The sequence below is a fragment of the Leguminivora glycinivorella genome, chromosome 26 (genome assembly GCF_023078275.1).
Source record: "Leguminivora glycinivorella isolate SPB_JAAS2020 chromosome 26, LegGlyc_1.1, whole genome shotgun sequence".
In the NCBI taxonomy this organism is placed as follows: domain Eukaryota; kingdom Metazoa; phylum Arthropoda; class Insecta; order Lepidoptera; family Tortricidae; genus Leguminivora; species Leguminivora glycinivorella.
The window spans coordinates 9293900-9320935 of NC_062996.1; the positions used below are offsets into that span (position 1 = coordinate 9293900).

The following is a 27036-nucleotide window of genomic DNA, read 5'->3' on the forward strand; positions in this document are numbered from 1 at the left end:
CCGCGCCGCCGGTTCATCCGTTCGGGAGTTACGATGCCACAGACAGACACACACACAGACAGACAGACAGACAGACACGTCAAACTTATAACACCCCGTCGTTTTCGCGTCGGGTGTTAAAAAGACAAATGTTTGCAAACAACGGTGGCTTTATATATTTGTAACTGTAATAATTTCATGTCAGAACGAAGTAATGATATGTACAATGGATGTCAAGTAGAAATGAAAGCGCGAGCGTAGCGAGCGCGAAATTTTTTTTATTATAAAAACGCCGCCCCTGGCGGTTTGATCCTACAATAGTAAATTTGCCACTAGCAAGGACCCCAAAAATATAGTATTTTTGCGTACTATATCTTTGTCATGTAGAATATAGTACGCTGGGCCAAAATATAGTACAATACTATATTATATAGTACGGTTGGCAACCCTATAGGCTACTATTTGTCTCTTTCAAACGCGAGTGGAGCCGCGGGTAAAAGCTTGTATTTTTTTAAAGATTATGTTACCTATATGTTATGCCCTCGTTTTAAGTATAAAACCTAGCACGGCTGCTTGATTTCATACTTAGCTAATCGCTTAATTTCCCTTGATTTCTGAATAATCGATATACAGGATGAATTTCGTAGCAGGGCCAAAAAACAAAAGTCGTTTGTAGTACGCGTCGGTGCAAACTGCATACAAAAAACGCGAAAGTGCATGTAAAACATACCTATTGACCGTCTGCAAGTATTTATTTTATTTTATTTTTAAATTATTTATTTAATGCATCATTGGACAAGTATTATTGCATGGGCGTTCGTATTTATTATTTTCTTTATTTATTTTCATTCTTAAGTTAGGCTGTATATAATATGAATACAAATGTAAAATACAAAGACACATACAAAACAATATAAAAAACATATAAACATATTATAAAAAACCTAACCTAAATAATAAATAACCTAATCTAACAAAAAAGGAAGGTTTCATACAAGCTACACAGGGTACTTTGGGAAACCTAGTGGAACTTGCTCAGCATCATGGACTCTATCAGTCTAGTCTTTTTATCCAAATCGGAGACGTGATCCAAATGTACAAAATATTCGGGAATTGCTGAAATAATCCCTTATAAAATTCTTAGTCTTTAAGAATAACCACTGTACACTTATGTTATTCATAATAAATTATATGTATTTGTATTTATTTGAATATGTCTCACAAAAGTTTAACCCTTTATTTTCCGTGAAAGTTTCGTGAGTTTTTCGTGAGAAATTTAAGATTTTTTGGAGAGTTTCCGTAACTTGCACATCACTACGGCACCCTGTATACACCTCACATCGAAATCAACTTAAATCCACACCGTTTTAACACAATTCTAGTACCAAATAACCTTTGTAAATAAGGCTTATAATGGCTTGTGTATACATTTATAATGCTCGCGTGTCACGTCCATCATAGTTTGGCGGAATTAATTCGTAATTAACAAATATAATCAAAGTTTGCCGCTCGATCGGGCAGTTGCAAAACGTACAAAAAGTGGTATGTACTAAACGCAAAATATTACTGAAAAAAAACTAAGATATGCAGACCGATTCAGGTTTTAAAGTTGTTGGCGTTTTGAACTGTGCTATTGTGAATTTGAAAACGTGACGGTATAAGTTACGCCGTGGCTTGCGTGGGCGACGGTCGCGCGATCGTCGCGCGACGGCGATGCGACGCATACGAAATCAAACCTTATCGATATGGAAGTAGACGATGCGATGAGACGCGTCGGCGACGGTCGCGCGACGGTCGCCCATGCAAGACACGGCGTTACTGCCAACCCCATTTTGTTTGCGATTTTGTCTAGAAAATATATGTGGTACATAGGTATCAGTGGCGTAGCGTCGATACAACTCGATTCCCAACGGGTTCCCTAACATTCTGCATTATTAGCGTATTGACATAAATTGTTGAGTAAAAGCCTTTTTAATCGCCGTAAATACATCTACACCGTGTTTTTTTTTGTTTTCCGTTAAATTCGACATGTAGCTAGGTTCATTATCAGGAACCACCCTGTATATGACTTTTAGTTAAATTCGCATAAAAAAAATTTTCATCTTTTTCATACATAATAAATGAATTTATTAGTGTGAGAGACCCTTTAGAATTACATTCAAGTTAGTGTCAAGTGATTGACAGCACATGTCAAAACAAATAACATTAGGAATTGGAAAAGGCTGTCACACACGTGTTCAGTAATTATCTTTATTTTTTTATTAACTCGTTAACCGTAACAGTTAAGACCCTAGTTTCTTAGAGAAATTAATTGTATTTGATCTGAAGAACCTTCCCTTAAGGTTAACGGAATTCAATAAAAACAGGGTGTATAATCAGTAAATAAGTGAACTCTCTCTAAACATTAAATCATTATGATCAGTATTATCGAGTTTTCTAAATTTGTAGATAGATTAGAGATACCTACTTTTTATTCGCCGTCACAATCACAATATAAATAAAATAAATAAATAAATATTATCATTATTAATATTTTTTATTAAAAAAAATTATTATAGGACATTCTTAATTTCTTACACAGATTGACTGAGGCCCACGGTAAGCTCAAGAAGGCTTGTGTTGCAGGTACTCAGACAACGATATATATAATAATATGTACCTAAATAAATACGTATATATTTACATAGAAAACATCCATGAGTTCCATGACTCACGAACACCGTTCGAGGGGACATCGTTATATTAATATAACGGTGTCCCCTCGAAATAAAATAAAATTTATTTAATGCTGTGTGTGTGTGTGCCGGTAAGGGCATTTATTTGTGTGATGAGCACAGATATTTGTTCCTGAGTCATGGATGTTTTTTCGTACCGATCGCTTACAGCGCCATCTAGCGAAAAAAATTTACTAGCGAAAATTAAAACGAATAGTTTTATTTTAAATATTTATCGATAAATAAAATACACCACTTCATTTTAGATATTGTTGTCCATCTTAAACTCCATGACAAGTCATCCTGTAATACTAGGTAGCCTGTTTTTAACTTATATTATGAAATGTGATATTTAAAAAAAAATATGCTATTTCTACTCAGAATCACTAGCTTTTCCAATCCTAGTAGTTAAATTGACCCAGGATACGAGTTTTTCTTATTTTGTTACCATTTTCCGTACATTGTGTGTTGGGGTAACAAAAGAGGAAAGTAACAAAAATGTACATATGGAAATTCTGGGACACTTTTTGTCTCCCAGTGAGATTGAAAGCACTCGTGATTCTGAGTACAATGCTTTGAGTACAATTGACCTAAAATTCCCTAAAAAAATAAAAATAAAAAACCGGCCAAGAGCGTGTCGGGCCACGCTCAGTGTAGGGTTCCGTAGTTTTCTGTATTTTTCTCAAAAACTATTGAACCTATCAAGTTCGAAACAATTTTCCTAGAAAGTCTTTATAAAGTTCTACTTTTCTGATTTTTTTCATATTTTTTAAACATATGGTTCAAAAGTTAGAGGGGGGGGGACACACACTTTTTTTTCCTTTAGGAGCGATTATTTCCGAAAATATTAATATTATCAAAAAACGATTTCAGTAAACCCTTATTCATTTTTAAATACCTATCCAACAATATATCACACGTTGGGGTTGGAATGAAAAACAATATCAGTCCCCACTTTACATGTAGCGGGGGTACCCTAATAAAACATTTTTTTCCATTTTTTATTTTTGCACTTTGTCGGCGTAATTGATATACATATTTGTACCAAATTTCAGCTTTCTAGTGCTAACGGTTACTGAGATTATCCGCGGACGGACGGACGGACGGACAGACAGACATGGCGAAACTATAAGGGTTACTACTGTTACTAGTTGACTACGGAACCCTAAAAAATGGCAAAAAAAAAAAGAAATAATCAGGTACCGTCTTGCTAAACATTTGAAAATATCACAATATGGCGTGATCATTGTTTACTCACGTAGAAAGCCAGACTATGCAAATATTTTGGAGGATATTTTACTAGTCAATAGGCAGAACGCGTCATATTTTAAACACATGAGACTTGAGACGGACATGAACACTTGAAAAACAGATGTTACAGAAGACCGCAGCCAAATAGCACTAGACCCTACTCATAGTGTTGTGTTCCTGCCGGTGAGTAAGGCTGCCAGAGCTCAACGAGGGTGCGGTGTGCTGATGACGGGAGGACTTACGGAACTGACTTATTCCTTTATGTCCTTTGAGTCGTCGGCAACCCGAACCCTCCTTAGAACTTGTGCACTCCTTTTTACTGTGTATTTAACACAGCAAAAGGGAATGTACAAGTTTCTAATGGGGTGGCAACGCGCATGTGACACTCTTTGAGTTGCAGGCGTCCATAGGTTACGGTGACCGCTTTCCATCAGGCGGGCCGTACGCTTATTTGCCACCGATGTAGTATAAAAAAAAAAGATGTTAGCTTCAATGCAATGGTCCTTACACAAATTTTTTTTCTTGACCTTTTACGGACCGATTTTCATAGATGTATGTAGATGCTATTGCTCGCGGCTTCGCTCGCGTTATAGTATTTTATGCAACAGGCGTTTAAAGGGGGTCAAAAAAGACGAGTGGCGTGGGTAACAATTTGAGGCGAAGCCGAAAATTGTTATTAAGACGCCACGAGTATTTTTTGACTCAGTTAAACACCGTTGCATACAATACTTTTTCTACGACTATGCACTTAGTTTTTAATAGTTTTCTTGAATAACTTTCGTGAAATTCATACTGTTTCCTTTATTTTGACGCAAAGGTTTGCACTGTCAGCTCAGCACGCGCGCAGTATCGTTATAACAATGCGTTGCCATGGTTACAAAGCCAAACAATGCGTTTTCAGTTTTTTCGATACTGCGCGCATGCGCTGAAAGCCGGCGGACGTTGGCTTTAGGAACAGACTTTTATGTAGGGTTTTAAAGATCTATGCACGACCCTGTAAATGACGAATAACAGTTCGGGAGTAGAAAAAATTTGAAAATAGCGGAATGTTCCATACAAACTGCCACCCCCTATTTTAGGAAAGTGGAGGTTAGAAAGAGATTAAAAGTAGCCTATGTCACTGTCCATCCTTTCCACTATTTCCACTTAAAAATCACGTCAATTCGTCGCTCCGTTTTGCCGTGAAAGACGGACAAACAAACAGACACACACTTTCCCAATTATAATATTAGTATGTATTTAAAAGTATCGTTTAGCCTTGAAACCTTAATCTGCGAGAGCGAGTAATTTCTGGAAGCTCTGATGACAATATTCTTACTTATACATACAATTAATATTTAAAAAAACAACAACATACAATTAAGTTTAGTATTATGAACACCACATGTAGAAAAAACCGGCCAAGAGCGTGTCGGGCCACGCTCAGTGTAGGGTTCCGTAGCTTCCCGTATTTTTCTCAAAAACTACTGAACCTATCAAGTTCAAAACAATTTTCCTAGAAAGTCTTTATAAAGTTCTACATTTGTGATATTTTTCATATTTTTTAAACATATGGTTCAAAAGTTAGAGGGGGGGGACGCACTTTTTTTTCCTTTAGGAGCGATTATTTCCGAAAATATTAATATTATCAAAAAACGATCTTTGGAAACCCTTATTCATTTTTAAATACCTATCCAACAATATATCACACGTTGGGGTTAGAATGAAAAAAAATATCAGCCCCCTCTTTACATGTAGGGGAGGTACCCTAATAAAACATTTTTTTCCATTTTTTATTTTTGCACTTTGTTGGCGTGATTGATATACATATTGGTACCAAATTTCAGCTTTCTAGTGCTAACGGTTACTGAGATTATCCGCGGACGGACGGACGGACGGACGGACGGACGGACGGACGGACGGACGGACGGACGGACGGACGGACGGACGGACGGACGGACGGACGGACGGACGGACGGACGGACAGACAGACATGGCGAAACTATAAGGGTTCCTAGTTGACTACGGAACCCTAAAAATACCAAATTATTTAATCATTTTTGTTATTTATGGGGGCGATTTTTGAACCTCGCATACGGGATTTTGTCATTAAAATACCGGTTGAAAACGGTGACTTGCTTATTATTTTCAGTGACAATTTTCTGAATTCAAACGCGTGTGACTCAAAAATCGGCCCGCAGGTATTTTCTTTGCTAGGTAGGTACATTAGTAATACAAACAAATTGTTATGTCTCACCTGCTAGAATGACTCAACTCGCATAGCGATTTGTTTCACCAGACACTGTATCCACAAAACCACACTTGGCACCTCACGTTGACATTCATATGACACTTTTAAACAATTCTTAATCGACCATGAACAAAACAATGTATGAGACCGTTTCACCTTGTTTTCGTGCTTTATTTTGAACGTATGCAGGTTGTCATTTGTTTTCGAGCTACCCACCTCTTTGGTGCACTTTTTTTTAGCAATGTGCGTTCAGCTGTTTGAAAATTGAGACATAAATCGTGTAGTTTTTTTTATAAATACCTCTAGATGCCGCGATGCATAGACGCGACTTTCACTTTTTAAATTTAGTTTTTTTTTCGTTCAAAAATTGTCCTAGACGTAGCTCAATTTTTTAAATATTTTGTTATATTTTACAATGTAAGTAGTACAAATCCGGTCTTATTTTAATCACAGTCGAGACACGTTTAAGATTATGCCGTAATGAGCATTGCGCAGTAGTTTATATGTAAATAGTCACTTTATGAGTGGATGATATTTATATTTAAATACATGTACGAATGGAATTTGTAATAAGTGATTTTGTCGTGATTTTTGTAATTTTATCGCTTATCTCCTTGTGTGAAGTGAAAGAAGCTTGGTTGTAGTTAAAAATAAATTAGTCAAGGTGACAAGAATGTCATTAGAAGGGGTTACGAAAGCATTTCCTTTGACCTTTGTTCTCAATCTATTGCCTCTTTTAAATCAAACCTTAAAGAATACTATCTTTCCCTTCCTTAGATTTTATGAATGACACTGTTGTTTGTTTCTTTAAGGTTTATACCTTTTTATATATGTATTTATGTGTGTATGTTTATGTATGTTTATGGTTATACTTATTTAATATGTCTATTTGAATGAGTGTTTTGTGTTATTTGGTTGTATTTAAATTCTACTTCTCATATTTCTTAGAGCCACCTACCATATATTCTGATTATATTAACTCCAGTATCCAAAGGTTGTCTGGAAGAGATCTCTCTTAAGCTATAAGACCGCCTGTTGTTACCTCTGTTTAATTTGTTTTGTTTCTTGTGTATTACTTGTAAACTATGTGAGGTGTGCAATAAAGAGTATTGTATTGTATTGTATTATAGGTTAGGTAATTGTCAGAGAAAACAAAAATCTATCAATAATTATTTATGATAGGTATTTTTAGTACCTACTAAACTCATAAAATTACACTGAGTGAGAACTGCATTAGGTACTTGTATTTACGATAGACGACAATAAAACATATATACTCTGTCAAACAAGTCTGTCAGTAAATAAGAACAAAGAAAACTATATGCATCCTTTTCTTTAGGGTGCTAGAGTAAAGGATACTTACCTATAATTTTCTTTGTTCTTATTTACCTACTGACAGACTTGTTTGACAGAGTTTACATACAAAGTAATATTTTCATGTCATGAATGGATATGAAACCGTGTGACTCATACAAAGTATACATGTAGCAAGCGCGGATCCAGCTTCGTGCCCAGGGGGGGGTCACGTGGTAAAGGCCCGGGGCCCCAGGGGGGGGTCACGTGGTCTATTTGTATGGCCAACTTAGGCTCCAGGGGGGGGTCATGACCCCCATGACCCCCCCCCTGGATCCGCGCATGACATGTAGCATTTAGTATTGAGTATTTAAAACTAATTAGGTATGTTACCTACCTGTGTCATTTTTTCCAAAGTTGTCCACCCCACTTTTTTGTAACATAGGTATATTTTACGCGATTCATACTCAGAATCGCGAGGTCTTTCGATCCTGTTAGGAGTAAAAAAATGTCCCAAGATTTCCATACATGTTTCAGACCTTCCATTCCGTTACCGCCATACAAAATGCATGAAAAAATGGTAACGGAATGGAAAAAAAACCTTGGGACACTTTTTTTCCTATTAGGATTAAAAGAGCTCTCGATTCTGAGTGGAAACCACATAAAAAAATCCAAGTCCAAAAAAAAATGGCTCACCTATAAACTACTAAACTAACTACATAACAAATAATGTATGTATTTGTATATCATATATAGGTAGCATAGTATACAAGTGCACATAATATGTTAGGTTTAAATCTCGTGACATCTAGATTGACCTTTACTAATGCTGCTATTTCCGTGATCGATTATGATGACATGTGCAATTGCAGTTGCACCTATCTGATGCCACACTTAAGAGTGCCTTTCCACCAGAGATAGGCATTTTTGCGAAAAGAGTTTAAAAAAACTTTTTTTTTCTAAAAGAAGGTCAGTGTCGGGAAGACCGTCTACTGAATATAACTTTTGGATTTATATATTTATCACTTCTTACACCTCCGAAGGTATAGTACCAGTTTTTCATCCTTAATCCATTGGTCTTCAATAGATATCCCTAGGACGAACACTAGTTAACAAAAAACTTGATTCGTGTTTCGAACTCAACCGTTGAGTTCAACAAGGTTACGCAAAAAAAAATAGAAGCAGTTGGAATACACACACACATTTTGTGCATTATATATGTAACGTGTTAATTTCATAATCGTTCATCCTGTCTAGATATTAGGTGCAAGTGTTCATAGACTACAGTTTGCTTATAATTAGACAATCTGCATGTTTCTTTGCCACCGTACTTGTAAAAAGCATCCTAGCTATCGTATTACATATTATTATAGTCTTCTAACTTCTTCGATGACAAACTTCATAACTAATTATACACCGTGTTTTTTTGTTTTCCGTTAAATTCGACACGTAGCTATTAGGTTCATTATCAGGAACCATCCTGTATATCACTTTTAGTTAAATTCATTAAAAAAATCATCATTTTCATACATAATAAATGAATTAATTAGTGTGAGAGACCCTTAAGAATAACATTCAAGTTAGTGTCAAGTGATTGACGGCACATGTCAAAACAAATTACATTAGGAATTGGTAAAGGCTGTCACACACGTGTTCAGTAATTATCTTTTTTTTTTAATAACTCTATAACCGTAAGAGTTAAGACGCTAGTTTCTTAGAGAAATTAATTGTATTTTATCTTAAGAACCTTCCCTTAAAGTTAATGGAATTCAATAAAAATAGGGTGTATAATTTTAAGGTTAACTATCGCAAGAAATGAAATAAAACTATGAAAACGGAATAAATCGCGAATAATGAATTTACAATTCATCCCGACGTTTCGTTTGTTTTTTAACATAGTACTTGTAATTGTTATCAATATTGTATAACTAGCTTTATTAAATAGTGTGTGAACCGGCCTTAAAATCTATATTATTTATTTAATATTTTTTTGTATGTGGGTAGCTTTTGCACATTGTAATTTTTCCTCAGTCACCCGTTGATCACGAATGCTGTAAAGTGTTCGAAACGTCGGGATGAATTGTAAATTCATTATACGCGATTTAATCCATTTCCATAGTTTTATTTCATGAGTAACTATCGCGGTAACCGAAGACAATATTATATCGCATGAAATATAAAAGTATAAAAGTATTAATATAGGTATATTTGATAATAAAATCGTATGATGCTTTCTTTTTATAAACGTAGACATTATATACTGATAAAGTATAGTTCTGTTATTAAAAATAGTAGACTCATAATAAGATTAATAACAAACTATTTATTGAATAGGTCAGAAAATTATCTTAAGTCAATGTCACATTTATAGATATTTCATGTGTTTTCTTTATTACTTACATTATGTTTTAGGTTGTTTGTTAGGTAACAATGGGTTAATTTTATGGCAGCGTAGTCAAGTACACCGAATGAATAAATAAATGAATAAATATTGGGGACACCGTACACAGATCAACTTAGCCCCAAACTAAGCGACGATATGATATACATACTTATATAGATAAATACATGCTTATATACAGAAAACATCCATGACTCAGGAACAAATATCTGTGCTCATCATACAAATAAATGCCCTTACGGGGATTCGAACCCAGGACCGCGTCTTAGCAGGCAGGGTCACTACCGACTGAGCCAGACCGATCTTCAAAACAAACAAATAGTTTTAAAACATGTCAGTTAAGGTTATAATTAATAATTTAACAAACTTATCAAAGCTGCTATGAAACTGAGACGTTGTCAACTTGTCACCAACCACCAACCATACGTTAAGTCCGGTAAACACAAAATGACAGGATTAATTAAAAATTAGAAAAAATAGTATGCAAAATATTAAATACTAGTGTGGATACAAATACTTAAACACAAAAGAAAAGTAAATTTTCTAGAAAGAAAAATCTGTACTCACCACTCAAATACCCGGATTCGAACCCATGACCACAGCCACTAACTCACTATTCGCTACCAGACCGGTCGTCAAATCACAAAACTGCAACCAATATCTCAAATATAAGCCAAACTAGTTCATCACATAAGTCTGTTTCCCTGCGCGATACTAACTCATAAACCACTTTCTCCAAACAGGTTTCGATATAAATATTATACACACCCGATGTATGTCGACAGTCGACACTTTGGAAATCGGTAGTCAATGTTGTCATTGTTTGACAAGTTTGACAACCGGTCTGGCCTAGCGCGTAGTGACCCTGCCTGCTAAGCCGCGGTCCCGGGTTCGACTCCCGGTAAGGGCATTTATTTGTGTGATGAGCACAGATATAAGATATTTGTACCTGAGTCATGCATATTTTCTATGTATTAGTATACATACAGCGTGTAAATCTAATAAGGGCGACAGATTCAATCGGACATAGTATTAGCGTAATCATGAATTAAAAGGTTTTTTCAAGTTACACTTAATTATGAGCCTATAATTAATTTTTTCTACTCCCGAACTGTTATTCGTTATTTACAGGGTCTAGCATAGATCGTTAAAACCCTACATAAAAGATGCCCGCCCCCGCCCGGCGTCCCGCGCACCCGCGCATACGATATAGCTCTTAAAGTATTGTTAGCTAGCCTTTAAGGGATATAGCGTGGGTGCGCGGGGCGCCGAGGGTTGCGGCGGCGCGGGGGAGTGCGAGCGACAGGGTGAGTGCAGGATCGTTACAGAGGACAAGTCAAAATACAGGGAACAGTGCGAAATTCACGAAAGTTATTCTAGAAAACTATTAAAAAGTAAGTGCATGGTCGTAGATAAAGTATTGTATGCAACGGTGTTTAACTGAGTCAAAAAATACTCGTGGCGTCTTAATAACAATTTTCAGCTTCGCCTCAAATTGTTACCCACGCTACTCGTCTTTTTTGACCTCCTTTAAACGCCTGTTGCATAAAATACTATAAATAGTAGTAAAATAAAAGCTAATGAGTTTTACCCGCACATTTTTAAATAAAAGCGCTTTACAAACATACCATGAAGAATCTACTCATGATAAATAAATATTGGGGACAACTTACACAGATCAACTTAGCCCCAAACTAAGCAAATGGGTACTAAGCGACGATATACATACTTGAATATAGATAAATACGTACTTATAGATAGATAGAATACTCTTTATTGGCACACCTCAGCAAAAGATACAGTGGAGACAAAACAAATGATTATAAATAGAGGCAGACAACAGGCGGTCTTATCGCTAAAGAGCGATCTCTAATAGACAGCCTTTGAGTAGTGGAAATATAAAACATAATCAAAAAGAGTAGGTGCTTTGAAATAAAAAATCATACATACATACATACAATCACGCCTGTATCCCATAAGGGGTAGGCAGAACACATGAAACTATTAAAGCTTCAGTGCCACTCTTGAAAAAATCATAATTATTCTCAATGTCACAATTTCGTTTTCTTTCAACCCCTTTTTGCCAAGAGTAGCACTGAAACTTGAGTAGTTCATGTGCTCTGCCTACCCCTTTATGGGATACAGGCATGATTGTATGTATGTATGTATAATTATTTTAATTTCCAACACACAAATATATACTTATATATGATATTACTTGTATTTTGTTTGTCATCCGATCCTAAACGGTAGTAGTATCTTAACCGCAAACACGTGAACGCGGATAGCAGAAGGACGACCGCAATCTTCCGATATTCCTTATGTAGGTACTCGTATAGCTACCGGGTAGGTACATCTTCGGATGAAGGTTGGATAACTTAGTTAAGTACTAAATACTATAAGTACTTATTCATAAAATAGTAAGTAATATTTTCAATAAAAAGAGTTACTTACACAAGTTCGAATCGTTTTATTTACGATCTCGAGTAACGCGTACTTACCGTTAAAAAATCATGACAGAGCCTACCTATTAATAAAAAGGTTGTGTTTTTTCGAAAAATGTGAGGCCAATTTACACGGCGTTTATTAATTAGTCTGGTAATTTACTTACAAGAAATTTCACCAAACACCGTAGTGACAGAAAAAAATCTATCGCATCTTTTACATTTGCGGCGTCATCGATGCAAATACTATCTAGTCGAGTAAACTATTTTGAACGTTGCCAAACAAATCGGAAATGAGCAACCGTGTTAAATTTGGCTTGACAGTTTACTTCAGCACCCCCAAAGGGTTACGAGTACATAAGGTAATGGCGCCTATTAACGTGGTACTTAAGGCAGATTTCAAAAGATACCAAAAAATTAAGGGTATCAAAGCTCATTAACGACCACAAATATTTTTTTTATGGAAGAGTATTTATTGAACTATTAGTTTTGAAGAGTTTTAGGATCATTTTAGTTTATTATATGTCATAAAATGATTATTGAAGCCAACATACCTAAATTTTCTATTACCGTGGTAATGAACAGGTTGCAGTTCTATTAACGCGAATTGAGATTTCATTACCGAGGGTATGAATGACAGTGTTTTTCTGCCATCGGTAAATAGAAACCCATCTCAAAATTCGGAGCTTAATACCGACGGTTGAATATACAAATTATGACAAATACATATACCTTTACTATCCTCCTTTATGAATACCCACAGAAGACTCAGTTTCACCTAAGAAATCTGTACTTACGATACACTAAATGTCATATTTTGATACAAGACTAATATGTCGCTCGGTAATAGATACTTCTATAGGAACCCATTACCGACCCAAACAAATATTGCATGGATCGGTAATAGATTCTTATATATTCTATTACCGAGGGTTATCTGATCGTACCATCGGTAATAGGCATAAATTGGAGTATTATAAAATCTAATTCCGACCCATAAAAACAAAGTCATACAGATGTATTTTCATTACAAATCAAAATAAAATATTGCAACCTTATATTAAAACCAAGTTTACATAACTGGTAAGTAAGCATCAGACTTTATGTCAATGTTTAAAAAAATTGACAAATTAACGATTTTCATAGAAACTACGAAATCAGTCATGAAGTTTTTGCTAAAAATTAAGGTTTTGTTGAATAATTTTCATACCGCGTAAATAGTTCTTTGATAGCGTGAATAGATCAAGATTGAAACAACTGTAAGACATTATATAACTGATCACATATACTTAAAATAAAGCAAAAAGAACTAATATCACTACTTTAACTATTACCGTGGTATACCACAGTAATAGAATCTACTCACGAAATGGCGCCTTTCACCGCTGTCTTTTAATTTCCACTTTAAACACATTTCCAGGCTAAACAATACGTAAAAAGTACTCAGAAGTCATGTAGAAAACTATAAACAATAATTTGAAATGCATAACTTTCACCTGTTTGCCATAATTATTACATAAACTACTAAATGAGATTGGAGTTCACTTAGGTTTAGCGTCACACGTCAGTATGACACAAACTCTTCTCGCGGCCCCGTGGCAAAAACTGTCAAATAGCGAGCGTCTTCTTTCATTCACACTCTCTATCGCCTATATGTGCGTTAGTCAACTAAACAGGCTTCCTTTGTGTGAGTAACTTTTTTTAAGAAATTGGTCGGTTTGCCTATAAAATGCGTATTTGCAAATGCGGCGGTAATGGACGTCGATTTCGATACCCGCGTTGATAGCCGCCGTTACCTTACTAGAACCAAAAATAGATACCTATGACGTTTACGCTATAAAATAACGTATTCTAAAACGTAATAACTCATAGAAAAGACGCAGCTGCCACGAAACGTCTGTAGATGCATCACGCCGTCACACAACGGCGCCACTGAAAGAGTCAACAGGGCTATGCTTGAAAACTTGCCAACAATCTGCAGACGTAGATTTTTTGTATATTTAAATCTGCAGTCGGCTGTTTAAGCCTTAATCAGATAATCTATTTGAGGAGTGTCTTTGCAAAAGGACTTATTAACCTGGTCGCCCGGGAGCCGCTGACGCGCGCTGTGCGGACCCTCAACAAAATAACAACAACCATATCCATTTTACTGGTAAAATGCCACGATTTGAGAGCAGCGCATTTGAGTACCATTTCACACTACCTAGTAACAGCCCAGTTCAACCCTAAAACTCTGTTATAAATATTCCTAACTACACTAGAACTGAACGTTGACACAAAGACTGGATCAAGCAAGGGAAATCCCTTTAGTCTGTTATCGTAATTGAGATTTGGTAATTTACTACGAAAGAAGAATTATTTTTCATGTGTGGTGGCTGTGAGTAGGCTTGAATGCTCCGCTTAGTAGTCGAGGTATATTTTATGCCTCAAGGGCCTATTTTAAACATTAGCTAGCTTTTAGGTTTAGTCTTAGTTTCTTATATAATTATATAAATATGTTCATGTAAATAAAGTTTTATGTATTTGGACACGTGAACATCAGAACATACTTTTATTTTAGATATTTCTGTTAAGATGTGTCTGAGAATAGGTAAACGCCCTCGATTGTAGACGCATTTTTCAACAAAGGCGGCGCCGAAAGTTTTCAACGCGTGCCAACAATCGTCAGACCACACCCGAATTAACCCCGAATAGTCTGCCTTGCCAGAGAATTCAACACAATCATGTGATAGTGACAAAACGAAACGTAAAAGCAAAGAGGATCGAGTATAAAGAGAATTACTGTCAAAGTAAACGTTGCATAGACTTCCATCTCTCGACACAGGATTAAAACTTTTGAACCTCAGTTTTGAGAGTTTGGCCCAATATTTTTAAGTTGATCATCAATATCTTCATTCTCCTTGCGTTATCCCGGAATTTTCCGCGGCTCGTGAGAGCCTGAAGTCCGATTTGACAAAAATTCTCTAGATTTGACGTAGATCTTCAAATCAAGAGTATCTTATAAGAGGCATCTTCTGGGCGAGCTCACTCCATCGTAGGCCACGTCTTTGGCTAGTTCTATGGTCAAGAGTGAGATAATTAAAGGAAAAGACACTAGTTTTACGAAAGCAACTGCCATCTGACCTTCCAACCCGAAGGGTAACAGGCCTTACTTGGATTAGTTCAGTTTCCTCACGATGTGGTCCTTCACTGAAAAGTGGCTGGCAAATGTCAAATGACATTTCGCACTTATGTTCTGAAAAACTGATTGGTAAGCCACAGTTCGAGCCCGCCACCTCCGGATTGAAAGTCGCACGCAAATTGCTAAGCTACCAGCGCTTTTTAAGTTGATATGTGGTAAAATTGACAAATATAAATCTTAGCGCCATCTACCTGAGAATTAACCAAAGGTGTTGCGCCATTTAGTTGACCATACACCGAGTTTTTATTGTTTTCCGTTAAATTCGACACGCGGTTAGGTTCATCATCAGTAGGCCTAGCACATGATGGCCGCGGGAGTATGTCGCCGCGAGATAGATGACACGTCTTTGTCTAATTGTATTAATGACATAAGGACAGGTAGTCTATCTCGCGGCGACATACTCTCGCGGCCATCATGTGCTAGGCCTGCAGGAACCACCCTATATATCGCTTTTCGTTAAATTCGAAAAAAAATATTTTTTTTCTTTCCATACATAATAAATGAATTAATCAGTTTGAGAGGACTTTAATCATAACATTAAAGTCAGTGTCAAGTGTCTGCCGGCAAATGTCAAAACAAATAAAATAACATAAGGAAGTAGTAATTGGTGCCACACACGTTAGAGAAATTAATTGTATATTTGACCTAAAAAAACCTTCCCTTAAAGTTAACGGAATTCAATAAAAACAGGGTGTATATTTTTCTTGAAGGTCCCCAGGTGCGTTTCTTCTTAGACTTTATCTGTATCTGTCTATACGGAGTTATATCGTTGGTAAAAGTAAAAGAACTTAATGTTAAGAAGATTTTTATGCAGAAATGGTCTAAAACTTCAGACTGACACTATCCTCTCTCTTTGCCAAGCCACATCCCATCCCATTTCAATTAGAATGGGTACGTTGCCAAATGCACAAACGCTCACGATAATATCTATTTCCTAGCTACCACAGATGTCATATAAACCATAGATCAAGCAAACGTATCTACTTAGCGTGTCAAATGAACTCAGTGAAATCCACTGAGTTGTCCGTCTTTACTCGCAGCTTGCAGCTTTCGGGCGTCAATTTTTGTAAGTTGAAGTCAACAAAAACATTAAAAATGCCTCGTTACATGATATTTAATTGCAACAACATAAAACTTATCAACACTCAAGGGCCTGAGACATATTTAAAATCACAGGCAAGTAACAACTTCAGTACAAAATCTGACACGCTCGGCCGCCATACAAATAAATGAACTCGTTTCTTCTATCTAAATCTAATTCTGTGCTAGCTACCTATTCTATCGCTCTTGCGTATTGGCACGACAAAGCCAGACTGCATCTCTGCCGGCGTCTGGCATCGACTATTAGCATTCAGTCACACCTCGGACACTGGCGATCAAATATATTGAAAGAGGCGCATTCCTAGCACACAGTCTTAGCTCGTGTAGGTGAACGCGTACTATGCTTGTATGAGTGAAATATGACAGGTCAACTGTTCGTGTTTTTGACAGGCGGTAACTGTGAGGTAACCGAGAGGGGGTGGGCGGCACTTTCAGCGGGGAGCGGGAGTGGCCATACTGTACGATAGTACTCTTTATTATACTGTGATTCAGCTATAGGCACTTCTCCGTATCAATTATCGCCACACTTCAGTTTTAGGTCATCGTGTCATTGACTTAGGCGTTCTTTAGGTAATTCTTATTAGAGGACATCCAATTTTCTGGGTCTGCTTCCTCGTACCAGTATTTATACTGAGAACTTTTCTGGTAATGCGATTAACGGGTCATTACGTATCCATTCTAAGTAAGAAAAGTCAGCTAGTAGGTCAGAAGCTCAGGCTGACAATACCGAGAAAATAATTTCGACGGCTGATAGATGATTTTTTTTACTTGAAAATTGCATGTTCTCAAACCTGGCATAAACCTTTGACTATTTAATTTATTTTGTCTCTCCTATCATGTTATTTCATGACATTCAAATAAGCATCTGGTCTCCCGCAATATAGGCCCTAGTGCGGTAACTTCGGAAATATCTTTAATACCTATTAAGTTATACACCCAATTCCATAATATAATATGTATTACTAGCTTTTGCCCGCGGCTTCGCTTGCGTTAGAAAGAGACAAATAGTAGCCTATGTCACTCTCCATCCCTTCAACTATCTCCAATTAAAAAATCACGCCAATTCGTTGCTCCATTTTGCCGTGAAGGACGGACAAACAAACAGACTCACATACTTTCCCATTTATAATTTAAGTATGGATGGATGTAATGCATTTAATTTCCCGTGTTTTTGTACAATAACTTTTGTCAATTTATAAAATTCTGGACAGGATTTTTGGACCAAATGAAACTAATGGCCGATGCATGATTTTACAGAAAAAACTCGAGAATATACAAACAGGGTAATTTTAGAGTACCTAAATAGAAACTAGAAGATAGTCAATGATTGCGATTAAAAGCGTCCACTTACGGTCCGTTCTTATGGTCTAATAGTTATTTACCCATTTTCAGTTTCATTTCATAATAACATCTTAAGTACCTAGATCTTAAACGATAGACGTAATTCACAATTTCAATTTCAATTTATTTATTTATTCAAATAACAAAATGCACCTTACAGCTAAAGCCAAAGCGGCACAAATTGGAATACATTACAACGTTACATTATAATTTATAAAACAATACACTGATAAAAAACAAGAAAACACACAGGTAAAAAAAAAAAAAAAAAAAACTATGGGATGGTACTCTGAGGCATCTCTCTTTCTAACATCTTCTTGCATTCTGTTATAACTTGCCCCATCGCACTATCAAAGAGATCGCACTGGGGCTGTGCCTCGAGCACGGAGTTGAGCAGCGTGAGCGCGCGTGCGATGGGCGCCTGCGCGTGCGCCTGCGTGCGCGCCGCGCCCCACGCCAGCAGCGGGTGCCGTCGCGCGCGGGTGTACTGATTAGGTACAAACAAGCGCACACAGACTTCAACAAGTTTTATGCTATCGATTTTATTTCTAAATATTTGTAAAACGAATTTGGCTAAAGAGAGCGACCTTCGTAATTGCAGAGAGTCATACCCGAGTTGACCCTGCAAAAATAAGGTGGGATACATATAGGGATAAAATACATACATTTTCTTGTACAAAGCCCTGAGGTACATTTTCTGGACCTGCTCTAACATTAAATTATATTTATGTTCATGCGGACCCCATACTACCGAATTCGTCTCCAATAAACTGCGGACTAGTGCAGCATAGAGCACGCGAGTGGCGCACACGCTCAAGGACCCAGAATTACGCAAAACGAATCCTAGCCTCTTGTACGCCGCATCAGACACCGCCTGGATATGGTCATTAAATGTGAGTGCAGCGTCGAAGAGCACACCCAGATCGCGGACGCGAGTTGACCGCGTCATACATACATCGCCAATGGCATACCCGTACTCAACTGGACTAAGCGATCGTGAAAAAGTCATCACCTCACACTTACTCGAATTAAAATATAATTTGTTTTCGAGGCTCCAACGATAGACCGCATCTACATCCATCTGTAACTTCTGACAATCCTTCTGACTTTCGACACATCTAATTATCTTTACGTCGTCAGCAAACAGCAATAGTGTAGAGTGATGTACTCGTAGCGGCAAGTCGTTTATGAGCAGTACGAAAAGGAACGGGCCCAAATTAGACCCCTGACTAATACCGGAACGCGTCCCATAATCACCAGATACATAGGGGCCGTACTTGACATACTGCGTCCTCCCGGAGAGATAGCTCGCGAACAACTTAAGGAGTCTCGGAGTAAATCCCATTTCTCCTAACTTTCGAAGAAGAATGTCGTTGTCCACGCGGTCGAAGGCTTTTTGGAAGTCTAGGTAGATGACATCGACTTGAGCCTTCCTATCTAACTCACGTGACAAGATCTGGGTTAGGGTTAGCAGATTAGTTGCCACAGATCTTTTGGGCAGGAACGCGTGTTGTGCATCGGTGATATGAGCAATACATTGAGGAAGCAGCCTTGCTTGAATAGCTGACTCGAAAATTTTGGCTAAGACACTTAAGATGGCAATAGGACGATAGTTTTCTACTTTTATTTTAGAGCCAGCCTTAGGAATGGGTGTTACCCTAGACCTCTTCCATACTTCTGGATAGACTCCTGAATCTAAGATAAGCTTAAAGATAAACTTAATCGGAGTGACTAAGTCCTCAATGCAAGCCTTGACTAGAAACGCCGGTATCGCGTCAGGCCCAGGTGCGGCACTAGACTTTAACTTTTTTACGGCGTTTCTTATATCAGAGGAAGTAAGACATTTAACGTCCACGAGCCTAGCATCAGCTGGCAAGCTGGCGCTGGCCACATGGGGATCTAGAGCTGGAGTATCTGGCAAAAAAACAGAACTGAAGTGATCTGCAAAAGCAGTCGCAGCAGCAGGACCTGAGTACTCTATATCTTCACGAGTTACTTTTGGCTCTACGCCACCTTTGGAACGGAGAGAGTTCACAAAATCTTTATTCCCCTTTCGTTCTTGACATGACTCATGAAAACCCCAGAATCTAAATGCCTTAACATTCCATAATTTCTATAATACTTCCATCTTTTCTTTAGTAATCTTATTTTATATGGCGTTGTACTAACAGCAACACCCGTAACTAACCAATAGATTTTATGCCCTTGTAATAAGGATTACAAATGGACAGCTAACAGTGTTGCCAATGGTACAATTTCGGGCACGTTGCCAGAGATTAAAATAACTAAATTAAACTGTTTGTCCGGCCTTTGCGTGGGCATGGTTACTTGGTTTTGGGATTGTGACACACCTGTTGCGTGGTAGGTATGTACCACACCTTTTTTGGGCTAAGAGTGAATAACTAGTGACCTCAGTCACATGTTTTTTCAAACAGAATCTTAGGTTCACCAACTGTCAAAAGTCCTAAGAAAGTAACCGAAAAACCATAAGTAAATATAAACTGAAATAGATACCATACACTAAAGAAAAAGCGATCAAGCCCACTGGTACCGGCGGTTTTGACAGTTCCTTAAAAAAACAGATTTTACTACACAGAAAGAAAGTAGCCTATTCTTACTTTCAGCTATAGTCAGACCAGACTTTTTAACCGCCTTCCAAATCTCAAAGGAAGGGGTTATCAAGTCGTCTGTATGTTTTTTTTTTTATTTTTTTTATTTTTTTTTATGTTTGTTCCTCGATATCTCCGTCGTTACTAGACCGATTTTGAAAATTTTTTTTTTGATTGAATGTATATGCATACAGATTGGTCCCATTTTTCTCAGAACCCAGTTCTGATGATGGGATCCTGGAGAAATCGAGGGAACTCCTCAAATCTGAAAGGCATACATATGGTGATTTTTGTGTTTTTAAAGGAACAGCATGCATTTACGTACGGAACAGTGACATTTGGTGCAGTGGAACTCCTGATGATGGTCAGAATGGAACTCCTCAAATCTGAACGGCACACTTATAGTGACTTTGGAATTTTTATAAGAACAGCATGCACTTACGTCCAGAACAGTGATATTTGGTGCAGTGGAATTGCTGATGATGGTCAGAACGGAACTCCTCAAATCTGAACGGCACACTTATAGTGACTTTGGTATTTTTATAAGAACAGCATGCACTTACGTCCAGAACAGTGACATTTGGTGCAGTGGAACTGCTGATGAAGAGTGAGCCGCCCCTGGTTAGAGTTCCGTTCTGATAATCATTCTCATCTGTAAGTACTTCAGAATCATCCAGATTTCAAAATTGGTTCAGAAATGACGGAGGTATCGAATAACAAACATTAAAAAATATACAGACGAATTGATAACATAATCCAACATTTGAAAGTATTTATCACCAGAACCCCAAAGGAAGGCGGTTTTTTTTTCTTAAAAATTATATAATCTACTTCCTTGGTTATGTATCGTAAATTCATAATTTAATTAGGTATTATTTGTTATGCTTGAAGTATTTCAAGTCAATAGATTGAGCTACCAATTTTTTGTAGCGCGATTGCGTGCCATCGACGATTTTGCGTAAATAAAAAAAAAAGTTGATTCGTGTAAAGCACGCTAGTAATTTTGTGAAATATTGGCATATTAATTTAATTATACGTAATTAAAATATAGTAAAAGTTTAATACAAAACGTTGATTAAACAAGTACAAGAAAAATTCACTCGCGAATGAATACCTAACTGACAATCTTGAAATATAATTTTGATTTCAAAATAAATAAATAAATAAAATTAATAAATAGTATAAGACATTCTTACACAAATTGACTGAGGCCCACGGTAAGCTCAAGAAGGCTTGTGTTGTGGGTACGCAGACAACGATATATATAGTATTTATAAATACTTATATACATAGAAAACATCCATGACTCAGGAACAAAATATCTGTGCTCATCACACAAATAAATGCCCTTACCGGGATTCGAACCCGGGACCGCGGCGCAGCAGGCAGGGTCACTACCGACTGCGCTAGTAGGCCTAGCAAATGACTGCCGCGGGAGTATGTCGCCGCGAGATAGATGACACGTCTTCTTCTAACTGTATTAATGACATAAGGACGGGTAGTCTATCTCGCGGCGACATACTCTCGCGGCAATCATGTGCTAACCCTGCTGACCGGTCGTCAAAAATAAAATAAATAAAAGAAAATTGTATAATAGGCCTCTTGGATCAAAACAACTTTTTCAACTTCCGTTTTGAAAATATACGTGAGAATCAGCCTCTACCTTGGAACTTGTTCCTTCGAGAAATGGACCACTGTGCCATTGACGATCGGTCTGGCGTAGTTAATAGTAGTAATCCTGCCTGCTAAGCCGCGGTCGCGGGTTCGAATCTCGGTAAGGGCATTTATTTGTGTGATGCGCACAGATATTTGTTGGTTGAGTCACGGATGTTTTCTATGTAAAGAAGTATGTATTTATCTATATAAGTAAGTACTTATATCGTCGCCTAGCACCCATAATACAAGCTTTGCTTAGTTTGGGGCCTAAGTTGATCTGTGTAAGGTATCCCCCAATATTTATTTATTTATCGACAACACTGTTAGCTGTACATTTGTAATCCTTATTACAAGGATATAAAGTCTACCAATGGGTGTTGCTGTTTGTACCAAACTTTTTTCGAAATATAGCCTCGTATCGCCCACCATTTTGATTCTTATTGTACCTACTTAAGATTGAAACAATTTTAGAAACAAAAGAAATCATATTTTTCCTCTCACTAGCTCGGAAACACGTGTTTTGTCCTTTAATACCAGCGGGTAAAAACGCATTTTATTCAGTAGTGGGTAAAGTAATTTGACCCTGAATAAAGTCAAATTAACTGCTTTAAAATTGATAAAAGTAGGTGAATCTAGTAATAAAGATGATTTACCACCTGTCCACCTGGAAGCAGTGATAAAAGCATTTTTGCGTTGTAGTTTCCTCGCTGTAGTGAGGGGAAAAATGTTGTGTTACACTCGGGTGCAAATGTATTTTACTCCTCGTGTGTTAAAGTCTAAACTCGCAAGTTCAGGATTCTATTCTCGAACCACTCGCTTCGCTCGTGGTTCAACTAGAATCCATTCACTTGCTCGTTTTTCAATTCGACACTCGGCGTTAAAATACAACTTTGCCCCCTTGTATAACAAATACATAACTATTATTTGTTTACATGAAAGTTAAAATTCCATTGAAACCGTTACGTAAGTACTTTAGAAAGTACATTAGGCGGCACGAGGCTCTTCCATCCCAGTTTATTTTTAAATCGAAAGAATTAAGCTATGAAAATAAAGATGTTGACAAACCAGCTACTAAAAATTAAAATGACACAAGGTTGCAACATTGACCCACATACAGACGGACTTGTGAGGTTACGGTTTTGTGAGGACTTCCTCCTCGAATTTTATATATTAGATATGTCAGCTTTATCCTGAGACTTGGTCGCAAAAGTTTCCTTTCCCTGACCTTAAATTATATATTTATTAACGATTTTTGTCTTAGTCCGTTTTCACATTATCCGATCCGATATCGGATGTCGGAACGAGTTCAATAGAAAAAAGCCAATATGGCGTCTGGAATGTATGGGGATGTCGGTCAGATCCTCAGAGGTCAGATCGGATAATGTGAAAACGCACTTGTTACCAATAAGTTTATTGGTTACATTACATTGTAAGCTTCTGACTAGGTATCCATTATTCTACTATTATAAATGGGAAAGTGTTTGTATTTGTTTGTTTGTCCGTCTTTCACGACAAAACGGAGCGACGAGTTGACGTGATTTTTTAAGTAGAGATAGGTGAAGCGATGGAGAGTGACATAGGCTACTTTTGTCTTTTTGTACCCCCCCCCCCTCCCCCACTTCCCTAAAATAGGGGTGGAAGTTTGTATGGAGCATTCCAGAATTTAACACGAGCGAAGCCGCGGGCAAAAGCTAGTGTGAAATAAAGGCTACTGAAATTGACATTTAGAAAAGACTAACTTGAAATTCAGTCTGATTTCTATAGTCATAAATTAAATATAACAAGATCATACCATCCCATACATTAAAATGCGACCGCCTACGAACGCGCTTACACTCCACCACACATAGATGGCGCCACAAAAAATGCCTTTTTGCCACCGATTATTTGTAGATTGGCATTAAGTGTCAATTCCGAGCCGTAAATCTATGTCAAAAGTGACACTTAACGCCATCTACAAGTATAATCGAAAGCTACAAGACATTTTTTTTGTAGCGCCATCTATGTGTGGTGGAGTGTAAGCGCGATCTTAGGCGGTCGCATTTTAATGTATGGGATGGTATGATCTTGTTATATTTAATCTATGCTATAGTCTAGTTTCTTATTTCTAGTTCGTTGATCTACTTTTCTTATCTATTTAAAACTCCGTTCCGCCTCTGATACACATGGCTAATAGCCATAATATTACAATTAGCAACACATTCAATTGTGTTTGCTCAACAAAATCACGGTGCATGGCATTTCAATTATACTTTGTGAACACACTAGTGGAATGTAGGTACCTATGTCTTATCTATCACCAGTAGGCCTAGCTAGCAATGCACGGCCGAGAAGTTTCCAAAGTTGCAGAACTTTCCTCATGAGAATTTTCGGTAGCTTCTGAAAATGTTCTCGAGAACGAGAATTTATCAGAATACTTAGTAACTTCGTAGTTTATACAATGATTTCGTCGGACTCAGCAAGTCAAGGCGTAGTCCCGTGGTAGTGCGCTGGCTTCGTATGCCGATGTTCTCAGGTTCGATCATGACAGCGATCTTTTTTTATTTATATTTTGACATGACCAAATCAAGATCAATCAATTAATCAAGAATTAATAGTTCGGTACCTAATTTAAAAAAGTCAGGACTAAAACTGTGAAGTCTGAAAGTCGAAATGGTCCCTGAAGTATAGTGAGAATTTAAGCAACTTATTGGTAACCTATCACTTATCAACAAAATAGCTAACTGTAATAGACAATATTATATGTATAATAACATATAGTTTTATATTATGCCCATTTAAACTTTATTTCAAGTATATTCTCTCGTTTAAACAATAAATTTCATGTTGCCGGAATGTTCTGCGAACATTCTTAAGAATGTTTCCGCTTTTTAGGAATGTTCTGCAATTTCTACATTACTAGGCTTACCACATGATTGCCGCGAGATAGATGACACGTCTTCTTCTAACAATATATTCTGTGACTTTAGGTATATATTAATGACATAAGGACGGATAGTCTATCTCGCGGCGACATACTCTCGCGGCAATCATGTGCTAACATGTGCAGACATCGTAACCTTTTCAGAAATTATCGTGCAGCATTGTCACGTTAAAGGATATATGAGGATATATGTCCGAAGCTAGCAATAGTTAATTAGGATTAATAACAGTAAAATGAGCCTGATCATCTACCTAGAAAACACATATACAGGGTGTCCCACGACTATGGGACATGAAGGGGAAATACCTAAAATATCGTAAGATATATTACCAAAGGAAGACCTCATTTTTTTTTATATGTTAGTAACACTGCATTCAAAGGTATTCTAAAAATTACTTACATCGTCTGGGAATCGAACTGACTAAAATAAAATAAAAAAATCAACCTATTTTTATGATGCCAATCAAAACAATGGACAAAAAGGAATAATTCGTCTTAAATAACATACTATTTTAAAGGAAAGGAACAAGGTGAAGTAAATCATTTTTATTAACCAAAAACGTACATGAAACTGCCGTCCATTTATTTTCAAATTTATTAACAACATTTTAAGTATGCAGTACCTATTACTAAAATTGAATATATAATTACCATCACTGCAAAAAAGAAATTCCTAAATGGCTACAAGAAAAAACCTATAATGAGACTGAACAACTCTTAAATCTTTGATCCATACACACACAAACACACACACACACACACACACACACACACACACCGCGTGCGAAAATACGCACACTTGTATATGGTATCTTACACCTTTAACTGTAATCTGAAATCTGACATCTTCTGTATTCTCCTATTCTGTAGGTAAGGGTTCTAAATATATACGTGTACCTTAGATATATATTAAATACATGCTGTACTACTTTCGTAATCAGGCGTTGGATGAGGGGTCGTCTCAACACAGGCGCTGTAAGCCTAAAGAGAAGTCCCAGCAAATTGTATAAGCATATGTTATTATTTAAATAAAGATATTTTTCATTTTTTCATTTTTCATAATATCAACTATATTTAAGGTACTTTCCCTTCATTTCCCATAGTCTTGGGACAACCTGTATGTATGAATTCCTTATTTCTACGTGAACCGGTTATTATTATTATATTAGGTATATACTTATGCTTGTCAGTGTACTGGTAAACAGTGGAAGTAAATTTGGGGGGATGCCAGGCCAGGTAGGTATTTGTGTCTTTGAAGAGCGGGGTCAATGCTTTATGTGATCTAATAATTTAACATACATTAGAATATTTAAAGTCACACACAGGTCGAACGCGATTAATTAACATTATTTTTACCTTTTTTCCCAACGTTTCGGCCAGGTTGCACTGGCCGTGGTCGCGGAAGACTCCCAGTCGGCCAGTCAGACGGCCAGTGCAACCTGGCCGAAACGTTGGGAAAAAAGGTAAAAATAATGTTAATTAATCGCGTTCGACCTGTGTGTGACTTTAAATATGTGTACAAAGCGCGAGAACTTAAAGTGTTATATTAGAATACATAGGCATACGGTGGGTAAAGTACCTACCGTAAAATTATCCGTCTAATGCGAGTAGGTGTAATATTGGTGACTAGGCTTACGAGATAACCGCCATGTGAGATGTTGATTTTTTTAGGGTTCTGTAGTCAACTAGGAACCCTAATAGTTTCGCCATGTCTGTTTTTGGATAGGTATTTAAAAATGAATAAGGGTTTTACTAAAATTGTTTTTTGATAATATTAATATTTTCGGAAATAATCGCTCCTAAAGGAAAAAAAGTGTGTGTCCCCCCCCCTCTAACTTTTGAACCATATGTTTAAAAAATATGAAAAAAATCACAAAAGTAAAACTTTATAAAGACTTTCTAGGAAAATGTTG

At 37.0% G+C, this 27036-nt stretch overlaps 1 protein-coding gene across 2 annotated transcripts in view; it reads right to left on the reverse strand.

The window, feature by feature from the left end:
* LOC125239889 (protein phosphatase 1 regulatory subunit 3C) overlaps positions 1–27036 on the reverse strand; it is a 55787-nt gene that overhangs the window by 13550 nt on the left and 15201 nt on the right. Inside the window, exon 1 of one of the 2 annotated variants that reach the window (XM_048147653.1) lies at positions 6181–6399. The exons of the other annotated variant lie outside the window; for it this stretch is intronic. The gene's annotated coding sequence lies outside the window, so the exon portion shown is untranslated. Of the gene's footprint in view, positions 1–6180; positions 6400–27036 lie in introns of those variants that run through there. 2 annotated transcript variants of the gene reach the window in all.